The following is a 13,593-nucleotide window of genomic DNA, read 5'->3' as shown; positions in this document are numbered from 1 at the left end:
TTGTTCCCTGTGAGGACGAGTGTCACAGTCAAATTTTAATTACCAAATCCAAGCCGAGCGGTGTAAAATGTCAGTATAAATTATTACGAGACTGTCTGTAAGCATATAATTTGGCAGCGTTTGTGCAATGTCACCCCCATGGAAGATGTGTGTCAGCAGTTCCCACCTCTACAGTGCCTGAGGGACACAGTGAGGCCAGAGGAAGTTCAACAGTGGGTCACTCCTAATTGCCCAGCAAAGGGTTATTTCGCTCTTTGTTTTACATTCCAGGCCATCATCTCTTTCTCTGCTCCTCATGATCCCCCTCTCAGCAGCAAACCACAAAGGTAGATAAATCTACCTGTGTCCTCCATGGACTGAATTTTAAGCGGTTTATTGAGTTAAACATTGTGAAAGCCTTGGCGGATTTTCTCCGTGAGGGTTCTGCTGCTTGAAATTGATGCCAAGTGACTTAGAGGACCAGATTAATTTATTCCTTCACATGGGAATCATATCAATTTAAAAAGGACAATTTCACGTCCATTTCCTTGACAGTTTTATCTGGTTAGGCTGAGGCAGAACCGTAGCAGATTGACTGAAGTATTTATTATGAATTGTTTGTATTTACAAAAAACTGCTTATAGTTTTACATAATAATTTTTTATTTGCACAATACTCCCAAAGGCAAACGTTTATTTTCCAAGTGGAGACGATGGGAGAGGGAAAATGTTGATGATGCCTGGTTTTGGTTTTAATTTTAAGATGGGAGAGTGTCTGCAGAGCATAATGGAAGACTGGTGGGATTTCAACATTTCAAGTTCACAGTTTGAAAAACGAGCCACTGAGACATTACTCCAAAGATTATGGAAATGTTTATTTAAAGTTGTTACAATAAAAATAAGTGCACTCTGATACTGTTTTGATATAAAACAACTAAATGTTTGGAGAACTCAGAAGCAGTAGCAATAAGTGAGTATATCCTAAATTCATCCTTATTTGCATGTAAAGTGCTCCATTATTACTGATGAGAGACGTGACCCATGATAATCTTGTTTTGGATTCAAATCTGTGGACATGCTTAACTAAATCATAGATTCCATTTTTTTTCTCTTCTTTAAAATCACTGTGGCTTTGCAGGCATTTATTTATAATGTCAACGTTTGTGCGTTACCCATTCACGACCTCTCCTCACCAGCTCCTTTATCCTAGAAATATTATCATTCACTTTATTAACTTTTTGGTATATATTCCAGTGGTCCACAGTCACTCTTTGTAAGATTGCTTTTGCACTCCAGCTATTGTATTTCAAATGTTTTTCTTAACTTCATTGCCCTTCTGTCTGCCTGGGCAGTCATTTATACTGATTTATGCCTTCATAGGCTTGACTGTGTGCTATACTTAGAGATGATACAGCTATCATCTCTGTATATGTTTCAGGTCACTCTCATTTGGAGAAATCCTGCCTGCAAAGCTTCTCAAGACTGGAAGTTATCATTTCATATTTTTCATTTTGTATGTTATGCTCAAGGCTTATGTTTGCAGTTTTGTGCCATTTTGTGACCAGTGGGTTTTTTGTCAGTTGAGGCACACCTTATGTAATGTCCTTCTCACTGTCAAATGCGTCACTGAAACCCCAGTTTCTGCACATAATCCATGTGTCAAGTCAGGAACACTAAATCCCTTGCGCCTTGGCATTTATTTTTTATTTCTAGTTGAGAAAACATCCTCAAATTCAGCACCAGCACCATGTAAAAATGTTTTAATATATGTAAGATCTATTTATAGAATCAGGCCAGAGTGAGATTAGAAAACCTTTACAAATTTGGTTAGTTGCAAATAAAATTTAACTAGAGTGAAGGACAACCTCATAGTACTGATTCTCTAAATAGTGATTTTAGTGAATCTGTTCTAAAATATTTCAACTAGAACTTCACCTGAAATGAAGCACCTCTGCAGAATGGTGGAAGGTTGGATTTTTGTTTATCTATTTATTTATTTATAGCATTGCAATAGACATGGACAAGGACTCTGAGAAGGAGCAAAACAAGTAGGACCAGGGGGCACAGTGAGAAAGGGTGAAAATCATATTACCTGTGTTATTAGTATCCTTACAGCTTCGTCCCCTCTCTTCTCTTACTGCCCAAAATCAAACCATAAAAGAAAACACTCTGAACTTGCAAGCACTAGTTGCATTCTCATTATAATAATAATGGATTGGATTTACATAGCGCTTTTCAAGGCACCCAAAGCGCTTTACAATGCAATTATTCATTCACGCTCACATTCATACACTGGTGGAGGCAAGCTACGGTTAGTAGCCACAGCTGCCCTGGGGCAGACTGACAGAGGCGAGGCTGCCATATCGCACCATCAGCCCCTCTGGCCAACACCAGTAGGCGGTAGGGTAAAGTGTCTTGCCCAAGGACACAACGACCAGGACAGAAAGGCCGGGGATCGAACCGGCGACCTTCCGGTTACAGGTGCGCTTCCCAACCCCCTGAGCCACAATATTGTGGCTATCCTATTTGGTCCAGCCCCAGAACTTTTCTTCTCTCTCCCATCCATATTAAGTCTCTGAACTGGTTTCTTCTCTGTTTATCATTATCTGATCATGTGTTTATCCGTTTATGATCACTGCTGACAATTCAGAGCCGCAGAGGCACGGCCTGCTTAAGAAAACTTCACATCAAACAATTTGTTAATAATTAATCATTAAAAATTAATGCTGAACTCCAAGACCCACCCGCAGTGGCTCAGCGCCCAAACCAGTGGGACATGCCCCACAAAACCACTGCCACAACTAATCATGCTTTTGAATCATACCATCTGTGTTATGAATTGCCCTGGTAAAGAAGGCCCAACAGCGGCTGCACTTCCTCTGTGTCCTGACAAAGAACAAGCTGGACTGGAAGCTGCTGCTGGCCTTTTACCGCTCTTCAGTGGAGAGCGTGCTCTCCTACTGCCTGGGTGTTTGGCACGCAGGGGCCACTACTGAGAAAGGAAGGGTTCGCAGAGGGTAATTAACACGGCCCAAAAAAGTCATTGGCTGCCCTCTGCCATCCCTGGGCGCAATATAGAGATCCTTCTGTCTCAAGAAAATCTCACCAATCTCAGCCATGGTATGAATATCCTTCATCACTCAGGCCACTCACATATGGACACTAAATCAAGTCCTTTGCACTACTTCCAGCACTTTTTTCACCATTGTATGCCTCTTCCATTATCTTTGCCTTTCTCTTGTTTTGTATATATTCCTCTAGTTTGTATATATTCCTCTTGATTATATACATTTCTCCTGTTTGTTATTTATTCCTGCTGTCTTACTATATATATATTTAATTGCTGCACAGTTGGTGTGGAGCACCCATAATTTCGTTTCGATGTACGAATAAAGGGCTATTCTATTCTATTCTATTCTATTCTATTCTATTCATCAGATTTTGTGATGTGAAGTTTATTTGTACATGCCCCAGAAAATAATGTTTATTTGTTAAGAATCCATATATGCACAATTCAGTAAAACAATAAACATTTATTTATTTTTTATTATAACGTCTGGTGTAATTGAAGATTTCCCTGGTGTTGCGTTCGAAGCCCTTTTTTACGACAGCACATGAAGGCAGCATTTATTACAGTACAGGCTGTCATGGCGCAGAGCAGGCCAGACAGATCAGCGGCGTCAAACTTTAATTTCGGCTCTATTCCTAAGATGTTCGGGCGTTACACTCTGTAAAATCATCACCACCCGTTGACGACACATATCGGTAAGTTGTGTAAAACTGAGCCAGCCTGCTTTTCACGGCAGTTATTTGTTCCGAGCGGAGGGCAGCCTAACGTTAGCTGTAACGTTGGAAAAATATCGTTCGTATAAATATGACTTTACTTTGCTGATCGCAGGCGGTGTTGACTGTTTAAAATGGGAGCTTTCGCATCCAAATAGCGTTCTGCATGCAGCTTATGTATTGTTATAAACACCACGTGCTAATGAAAATGCTTTTTAAGCACATAAACAAGTCAATACATGAAAGTAATTGGCTACAGAGAAGTTGCTAACAGTTTCCATCAGTGTATTTTCCCATTATGTTAATAGGTTTGCTTTAGTTGTTATCGACCCTTCTCTGGACTTGTCAGTGTATCTGAACTGTGGCTGAACATTATCTAGACCATTTGAATATTATCTTGGACCAAGCATGGCTTATGAAAGGGAGGAGGGAACATTTTTTTCCCCCTAAGCATTTCAGGACTAAAGCCTCACTGTGCTCAGTAATCTGGACATGTATGGCTGCACGAGCTGAGTGATAAAAATGTTTGCGCAAGTTTTATTACAGGAGCACGAATTAGAGGAATTCAAGGGAACAGATGAAAGCACATTATTTGGAGAAGTCATTCCTCCCAGTAAAGGCTGAGTCATAATGCAGAATCAAATGTTCTGCATGGCACTTAAACTCATTCTGCCCACTGTTCCCTGCACAAGTTAATGAATAATGCTTTGATTATTCATTTGGCAACAGATGGGCTCTTTCACTGAAAGTGCCACTTGCAGGGCGCGTTAGTGGAAAAATAGAGACATAAAAGGACTGGTATAACTGTACATTTAAAATATAGTTGCTGGTAAGTCTAATCTTTAAAAGTGCATCGTATTTTATAAGCTGATAATAAATTTTGCATGCACAGATAATCTGGAACATGCCCAATAAAATAAGATGTGTCCTTTACTCCAGGAGTTATGCCCCATGTTATGCCCAAATGGTGAACACAACCAACAGCCACAACAATCAGCGTTCATAACTGAAATTGTTATTAACTGTTTTATGGGAAGTGTAGTGGTTAGCTATGTCACCTGACAGGAAGAAGTTCAGGGTCGTGAAATGTTTTGCTGGTCAGCTAGTGATTCTGTCTCTCTGGATTTTTTATGGAGTTCAAATACATGTTTGATTAATTTGGTAATTATAAATTGGCTGTATGTATAAATGTGAGGATGAATGAGTTTTTTCTTTTGGGGAATAAAACAAATAATCAAACCAAAAACATATCTCTGGCATATTTAATGACCTCTGTCATTGAAAAGCAATGGTAATTAGATGCTTTTTGTTGGTTAAAACATGTCGTCTTGTAATTGTGTAATTTCAACAGTTTGAAACCTCTCTGTTTAGATCAGTTTCTGCTGCAGCAACATACACGAATCCATTAAGTCTCATAATATCCTGCATCCTAGTGTTAATCCTTCTAGTAGCTTCATGCTGGCCCTCCTCAGTAGAGGAATAGTGGTGTTGCCTTTTTAAGGCCAAGACAGCCTCAGCTGTGGACAACCCAAGACTTTCATGTCACTCCACTCTGATGTTTGCCTTTGCCTCAACAGCCTGGAGCGACAGCAGAGAGAGGGGAGCTGTTTTTTGTGTGGTTGTTATCCTGCCAGGTTCTGGCTGAAACTGCATGAACCTTAATATTGTTATGTACTACATTATGTACTATCTGTACTACACCATACCCAGGGTATCTTTCTGTTATCTGGAATCACTTACCTCAACATCGGCTGTCGGGATAAGCAGTCACGTGGAGCTGGTTATCATCTCGCTAAGTTACCCCAGGGTTAACTGCATGTTCACATGAAAAGGTGCAGTGCTTGCATTAGCATCTGACTAATCACAAACATGGATGTGTGTATCTGCAGTAGAGTGGCTGATTTCACGAAACGGATGATGAAATTGTGCTATGGGAAAAATACGAAACAGTTAAACACATAATACAGCTTAAAGGTACGATCGCTGCTGCGGACAAAGCAGTAAATTGTGGAAGCTTATTTCCACGACTGAAAAAAATGCCATCTATAACTTCAAGTTAATGAGTTGAAATTTTGAGTTAGCTCTGCCAATCAGGAAGCTCGATGAATGACGTCATTTCCTTGTTATCTGAAAACAGATGGTGTAGACACAGGCACACTGAAAATCAGATAGTAATAGCATTAGTGCACTACTAATGTATAATAAACATGAATAAATTGCTGTTCTGCTGAAAACGCCATGCAATTCTCAGCGATTTCATCGTTTGTAAAGCCACGCTGAAAGAACTCAGCACTTTGCTCATTCTTGACCGACAGCTGTATCATTGGTAGCTGACGCCTTCCACATTCTACTTCTGGGCAACAAAGAAATGAGGTAGGATCACAGAACTTCCTGATTGTTGTAGCTAACTTTACATTTTGAGTGATTTTCTCGAAATTTCAGCTTATTAGCTTAAATAAGCTCAAAATGATATCATGTTTACATACTAATTTTAAGATGTATATTATTACATTTAATATTGTCTTGGTAAAGCCTTGCAGAAACTCAAAGTTTCAACTATGTAGATCTGTATGCGAGAGCTTTTTCTGCTGTTTACTACTTCTGATACTAATAGCAAAAATATGAAACAGACGTGAAGCCTGAATGTAAATTGTCTTTGGTGGTCATTCCAAGCTTGCACCAACAAGGGGCAACCCTGGCACTGCGACTGAAGAGACTGAACACACTGTTCTTCCACCTGTGGAACTCAGTTCCATGTAAACCAAGTCTATCTTTTATTTACTCTGTTCACATCAACACAGCGGCTTCCAGATAAACAGCTCCTCTCGGCAGATGCCAAAACAGTTTTATGAAGCTGTGGCACAAAGTCACATTTCCATTGAGTAAATCAGAATTTTTTGGGGCTTGTGTAAATGTTGCACAATGGCTTTTTGACTATGTTTTCATTTTTGAGTTGTTTTTGTTTATATATTTCCGTTTGAGTTGTGTGCCTTTTGACCTTTTGCTTTTTAATTACTTAGCAGGAAGCAATTCTGCAGTCACCTCACTACTTTATTTCAGACTCAAATGCCGCAACAACTGTTGAAACTTTTTAGGTTGGTAGAATTTATCCATCAGTCCTGCTGTGAAAAAGTTTAGTGTAAAGTCTGGTGTAAGGCAAAAGCTCACTCACTCATACTCTGAAGTCACATCTTAAACATGAATGCTGGTAAAGCGACAGCCTTAGCCGTCTCCTTTTGATGTAGTAGTAGTAGCTCTACTCTGTGGCCTTCCACAATGACTGAACTCCTCACCCTATTACTAAGGCAGCGCCCATTCACCTCTCGGACAAATCTAATTTCTATCTTGTTCTGATAATGTTAACAAAATGATTGGGCAGAGATTAACAGATTTATGGCGTTTCTCAAAAACGATGAGCCATCTGGTGGCAGATGGCTGCATAACATTTAGGACACCATAATTTACCGGCATTGAGCATCAATCAACATTTTAACGATTGGATTGAACCACTACTAACTCTGGTACTGACTAGTGACAACAGCTTATTAGTTGGCTAGTCAACTAGTTGCATACATCCCTAAATAGTAGGTCTGATATATTGCTATCAACATTAATAAGAATTTAAAAAGTAAAGAAAAGACGGGAGAAACACTCTTCAACCATCTCATGTCTCCCAGAGGGCACTCTGCAAATTCCCTGTTGACGACATGTTTGGAATGTGAAACATCAACCAGTTGACTGGTTGTGCTCTATTTGTTTTGCACTTGATGTAGGTTTCACCAAAATAACACAAGGAAGTGTGTTCAGGCATCTGAATAGTAGGCCATGTCGGGCATGTCCAACTGGTAGGAGACCCAAGGCAGACCCAAGACATGACCCATGCAGGAGAGATTATGTTTCTCGATTGGATTGGAAAATGTTTTACTGTTTCCTCAAAAGAGCTTGAAGTAGTGACCAAGCAGAAGGTCTGGGCATCTATGCTTTAGACTGGTTCCCCTGTGACCCAGATAAACAGAAGATGAATCAATTAATGAATCAATCCTAAAAGACTATTAATGTCGAATTGTCATATTAAAGTAACAACGGCAAATGTTCAATAAGAGCTTTGCCTCATGACACCATATTGAACAAACAATGGACCAGTTGATCCTGTGCATCAAATAAAATGTCTTGATATTTGTTGGATAGATTGCCAAGAAATCTACGTAGTCTGTGTTGCAGCTCTAGCAGGCCTTCCCAGGTTTTACCTGTGTGGGTGTGTCTGTTTTCACGCTCCACCATCTGTGCAGCTGATTTCCATCACCAATTAGGGTTGGAGTGCTTATTGCCAGTCAGAGGAGAGTTCTGATGATAGAGTCCTATTCTCTTGGAAATATCTGAACTGTGTGTTTGTGGGTTTCTGTTCCTTGTGGACAAAAGTGTGTTTAGGGTTAAGATTGTGACTTACTGCTATTTCAACCAGCTTCTGGGTTTTGCTCTGGATTACTTAGTTTTTTGATAGTGATAATGGCTTGTCTGGTTCTTTTAGTTCAATTATTAATTCTTTGTTTTATTGCCAGTGTTGCTCCTCTGTCTCCTTTTTCAACCAGCATGCTTTTATTGTTACTTGGGTGATGTAATAGTCCCCTTAAGATTGCTTGTACTAATCTTGTTGCACCAATACTAAGCCTAAAAGTTCTCTTTGCTGTTTGGGTTTAAGATCTGGGAAAACTAATTTAATTCATCTCCTTCCAAAAGATGTTTTGTTTTTGTTGCTCATTTGCAAATGAAGGATGGTGAACATGTTAAACCTCATACCAGCCACGCTAGCTGATATGATTTAGCTCAAAGTAGACCTGTGCAGTGCAGTCTCACAGAGCTGCTATTATGGCTGTGGTTTCTGTGCCTCATTACAGGATGTTTGAACTCTGATTCAGTGAACTGGGTTCATTTAGATGTCAAAGTAACCTCAGAGTTTCTATTTACAGTTTTCTAATTGTTTGTCTGAAGATTCATGTCTCCTGGATACGAGAACAACCATTTGAAGGTATAGATATGATAGATTTATTAAATATATCAGCCATCCTGCATTTTTAGCTTAGCTTTTGACTAACATCATTATTCTTTGTTGTTATAACTTCAGGTCATGAGTTTAGTTTTATATCCTACTTTAATGGTTCACGAGGGAAGGGGGGCTTTAGGGCGGTGTCGCTATCATACCCTGGCTGTTGGGCTGGTCTCTCTGTGCTCTTTACTCATAGCATGAAGATTGTTTCCACACCTTGGCTGTTTCCCTCCCTACGGAGTACACATTTCTGTCAGCTATTCTTGGGCTGTTGGTAAACACACTGAGTATAAGTTGCCCAATAGTGCATACTCCATTTAGTAAGCCTTGTGTTTTGGAGGGGGCGGTATGTTTGCTTTATTGAACCTCTTTTTGAGTTAACTTACAGTCACTTTATTTAAAAAAAAAAAAAAAAAAAAAAAATGTAGTTTGTTTCACTGGATTTTTATTGCATTTTATTTAGATTTTTACTTTTTTGTTAGTTTTTTTTTTTTTTATTATTATTATTTTCAGCATCTTTTATTTTGTTGAGCCCTCTACTTCATTTAAAATATTTTGAGGTTGCATTTAGTGTTTTGGCTGCTGTAACTCAAAGATGCTCTTTGGTTTCACTGCACGTTTTCCCCCATTTTCTTAGCAAAATATAAAGAAATTAGCGGTGGCAAAAGTCTTTTGCACTGTACTATTTAAATCTGTGCCTTACTTTATGTTTAGTAAGGTAAAATATTTCAGGTAAATATGGGTGTACATTTTCAGTTTAGTTTGTACCTCTTTCCACTTAGCAGAACAAAGTATTTGCAGTTGTTTAAGTGGGAGATCCTGTAACTTGCAGCAATTTGGAGGAAATTGTAAAGTTTATTGATTTGTTTTTTTTATTTATTATGAGAATAATATTTTGCATTTTAAAAAGTTGATATTTTTCCTTGTATATGCTGTCAGTGGTTTTTGGAAAAATGCAATTGTCAGTCAATATTTTTTTTTTTTTTTTTTTTTAAATCTGGGATCTAAATGGCAAAGAATAGGAAATTGTAATCAGTGCATGTCTAACACAAACACATGGCAAACACAAGATGAAGCTTTTTTTTTAATCACATGAAAAATTTACACCAGCATTGCCAGTATGATGTGACACAGCGCTAATATACACACAAAATCAGAAAGTACATAAAGTCATACTTTTTAAATACAATAAAAATCATCTTTACTAAAAAACAAAGAATAAAATGCCACAGAAACTCAAAAGTTTTTAAACAGATACAGTTTAAGTTTATTTAATTTGTGTATTTTTGCTTGCAAAGCATAACAGCTGAAACATTCAGATAAAGATATATTATCTGAATGTTATATTTTAAGCCTTTGTAGTAGAGACAGTGGGAGTAATAAATCGTTTCACGACTGAGTGAAATGAAAGCCCATCAGTTTGTTGGAAGAAAATGCCATAATCTCTTCAAACATAATGACAATCACTTACACAGAAGTTAGGGACATGTGTTTTCTCAATGCAGGCTGAGTTGTGAGGCCCTGTCTGCCCTTCAGGAGAGGAGTTTGATCCCTCGCAGAGCTATTTGGACATCTGCATTGTTGAACCCTGGTGTGGAATGTGAGCTAAATCCTTTGGCCAGAGGAATAGGGGCTTTATTACAACCTTTAAACAAATCTCTGTAAGGAGATACCTGTGTGTTTAGAGAAGGAATGATTATCTCCAAATACTGACAAGAATCTTGCATGAGATTTAATGCAGGTTTCTATTAACCACCCTACCGTCTAGTCTTGTTCTCCTGGTGATTTAATAGGACTATATAACTGAAATTCAATGCTGGTACGGGTTAAACTGTACTACTCAGGAAGCAGCTGCAGAGGAGATGGAGGAATTTGTTTCCATATGTTTATTTCAGAATTTAATCTGTTTAATGTTTAATCTCTTTTTCCAGAGTCACAATTTGATGGATAGACTATCTTGTGTTTCTTCGAACAGTATAAAAAGCATCTAATAAATCCATGTTAGGAGATTTTTATTTTTATTATTTTATTTATGACCAAGCCTGGTACTAGCTATTATTTTCAGTTAAGACTTACATTCTGATGATTTTCTTAATCAATTCCTTGGTCTGTAAAAAATAGTGATTTAGAGGCCATTATGTTGCCTTCAAATTGCCCTTTGATCACGAGTCCAAATCATAAATACATTATTTAAATGCTGCTTCCTTTCCTGCTAGCAATCCACTGTTTTGGTCAAAAAAGTTCATAAGCAAAAAAAACTGCAAATGAAATCTGAGAGTGGTTGATATTTTTCCTAAAATATTAAAGCTTACCTTGTTCTTCTATCTCAGTCAGACTCATCTTGTAGTCGTAAAGTGTGAGCTGGCGATGGTGAAAGTGGTCAGCTTGAGGCTCCAAACACAGGGATTCACAAAACAGTGGGTGATGTCCTGGTGGTCAAGCAACAAAACTACTGTAGTATTTCCAGAACCCTTTCTTTAAGTTTTTCATCTAGCAATCAGTTTTCACTGCTGCTGGCATATGACATAATAAACACAGAGAAACACAAAGTTTAACTGAATGAATTGGTAGCATAGATCTGTTCACAATTTCCACTTTAGATTTTTGAGTCAGGATCAAACAAATATCTGGCCCAAGCTATCGGGGATAGCCAAAATATTGGTACTTTTGAATGGCACAAAAAAATTGGGGGCTTTGGGTTGTGGAGAAGTAATGATCATGCCACTGAAGCTTCTTTTTTGGTTAAGAGTGGAATTTTTGAGGACAGACTAATGTGAACAAATTTACAAGCCAAATTCGGGCATCGCTTTAAAAACTCCAGAGCCTGGTAGGAACTCTTTAAGGCTGTACTGCTTTAAATGTAATACTGAATACAGCATGACATCACCATTTTAATTTAGCAGTTTCCATATGTAAAGTCAGTGGAAGTGTTTTGAATTGTATCCAAACTACGCAATTTTTGTTGTTTGTCTGGCCATTGTAATACGAGTATGTTTCTAACAGAGGAGCGGGTCTTGTTAATGTCTGTGTCCTGTGATCCAAGCAGATCTTTGATTCTTTGCTGCTTTGCTAAGCAATTTTTTAGGTATTAGGAGAGGAAGCTGTGTTTTGGTCTGCTGCTGTGCTCCAGGTTTGGAGGAGGCCCAGGCTCAGCTGGCTTTTCTCTCAAAGACTGACTGACCACAGAGACATACCAGTGTGGAGGGGGGGTGGTTACACTCTCCCCACGGCGTCAGCCCACTGCATGTTAGGTGTTTCCCCCCACCCTTCTCTGAAAATGGACACTGCTGGTGTATTTATAGACCCCAACCTCAGCCAGGCTCTCTGTTTTAAACACAGTTAAGGAGCTGTTCATATTCAGAGTCATGCTGAGCTTTGCTGTCGTACTTTCTAGACGTTGAACTCTGTCGTTTCGCTTGTGAAACGTTGCCTGGAGGCTCATCAGGTAGGAGAAGAATATATTTGAGTTAAAAACTTTCCATTTATTATTATAATTGGTGTGCTCACATATGACTGTATTATTTCTGTAATGATCACTGTGTATTATAGAGATTTGCTTGTCTTGTTGGTAGACTGACTCATTTTTTACCTGTTTTCTATAACGGTGAAGTTTCACTGAATGTCATTTAATATCAAAGCCAGTACTAAATTTATCAGTATATACAGCTAAGTGTTGGCTTGACACTGGTATACTGCAGCGATTAGTCAGATGACTAGTAATTGATAAGTAACTATTTTAATGTACATATTCATCGTGCAAACATCTCAAAGACCTTTTTCATCTTCTCCGTAGAAGGTTTTGAAATTACGGGGGAATTTCATCCCTCAAATGCTTCCTATAGGGGAGATTAGGGGATAAAACTTGTGAGCTTCACTACAGGTCTTACAGTTTTTCCTTTAGGTTATATTTTATTTTTCTACCCTAACTCCAACATCTTTCCTGTCTAACTCGGGACTGTATATTTCACACATAGAGCAGTTGATTTCAGTGTTGTAATTTAGAGCACCAAAAATGTTCTGAACCAGTTAGCCTGAAATGTGCCTGTCTGAGGGAGCAAAAGATTCAGATTTTGTTTATTTGTGCCGTTCCTTTGATACGTGGTGTGTGTGTGTGTGTGTGTGTGTGTTTTGAGTGGGTTCCTTTCTCATCCATTGACTTACATTTTTAGCTAGTAGTCAAATTTACATGCCTTCAACTTCACATCTGAACCCTGTTTGTGTATGATAATAACTCCCAGAAACAGCAGAGGAACCTTATAGTCTTGCAAACAAATGAAAAGTTGAGCAAAACATTATTAGGTAACTGAAATTGGGTGTAAAAACTTCTTGTGTTACAAGTTGTAAATTTGTGGAAATGGAATGATTATCTGCATTACCTGCGGTTCCACGCTCGTGAAAATTTGTTTCTCTTGGTCACACACGACTAAGAACGAAATATCTTAAGGGGCGGCCACACAGGAAACAACTAACAGTGGCATGGCAACTACAGGCTATATAGTCAGTGACAGTCAGTGGCTTCAAGTGGTGATGGGTGAAATAACAGCTGACAGTAGGTGGGTCCCAAGTTAAATTATTCACAACTTTAAAGTGATTAACGTTATTATCAAAGAGAGCACAGGACATAAATGTATGAGAAGGTGGTAAATACATTAGAGGATTCCCTTGGTAACTGGAGGCTGGAATGTCTGTTAGCGACCAACTTGTAAAGTGATGTGCAACAAGTTTCCTGTGTTGACGGATAGTCTTTTCTTAAAAATGAGCTTATAGAAAACTGTGTTGTTGTTTTTT

The 13,593-nt window shown here is 38.6% G+C and overlaps 1 protein-coding gene across 3 annotated transcripts in view; it reads left to right on the top strand.

Moving 5' to 3' along the window:
- The first annotated feature begins 3,605 nt into the window (after positions 1 to 3,605).
- klhl21 (kelch-like family member 21) overlaps positions 3,606 to 13,593 on the top strand; it is an 18,138-nt gene continuing 8,150 nt past the window's right edge. Inside the window, exons 1-2 of one of the 3 annotated variants that reach the window (XM_039604086.1) lie at positions 8,774 to 8,787; positions 12,200 to 12,250. The gene's annotated coding sequence lies outside the window, so the exon portion shown is untranslated. Of the gene's footprint in view, positions 3,744 to 8,773; positions 8,788 to 12,132; positions 12,251 to 13,593 lie in introns of those variants that run through there. The other 2 variants (XM_031741938.2, XM_031741939.2) reach the window with 2 other exon arrangements.

Source organism: Oreochromis aureus, linkage group 20, assembly GCF_013358895.1.
Source record: "Oreochromis aureus strain Israel breed Guangdong linkage group 20, ZZ_aureus, whole genome shotgun sequence".
Taxonomy (NCBI): domain Eukaryota; kingdom Metazoa; phylum Chordata; class Actinopteri; order Cichliformes; family Cichlidae; genus Oreochromis; species Oreochromis aureus.
This window is presented reverse-complemented; position numbering and strand designations above follow the sequence as displayed.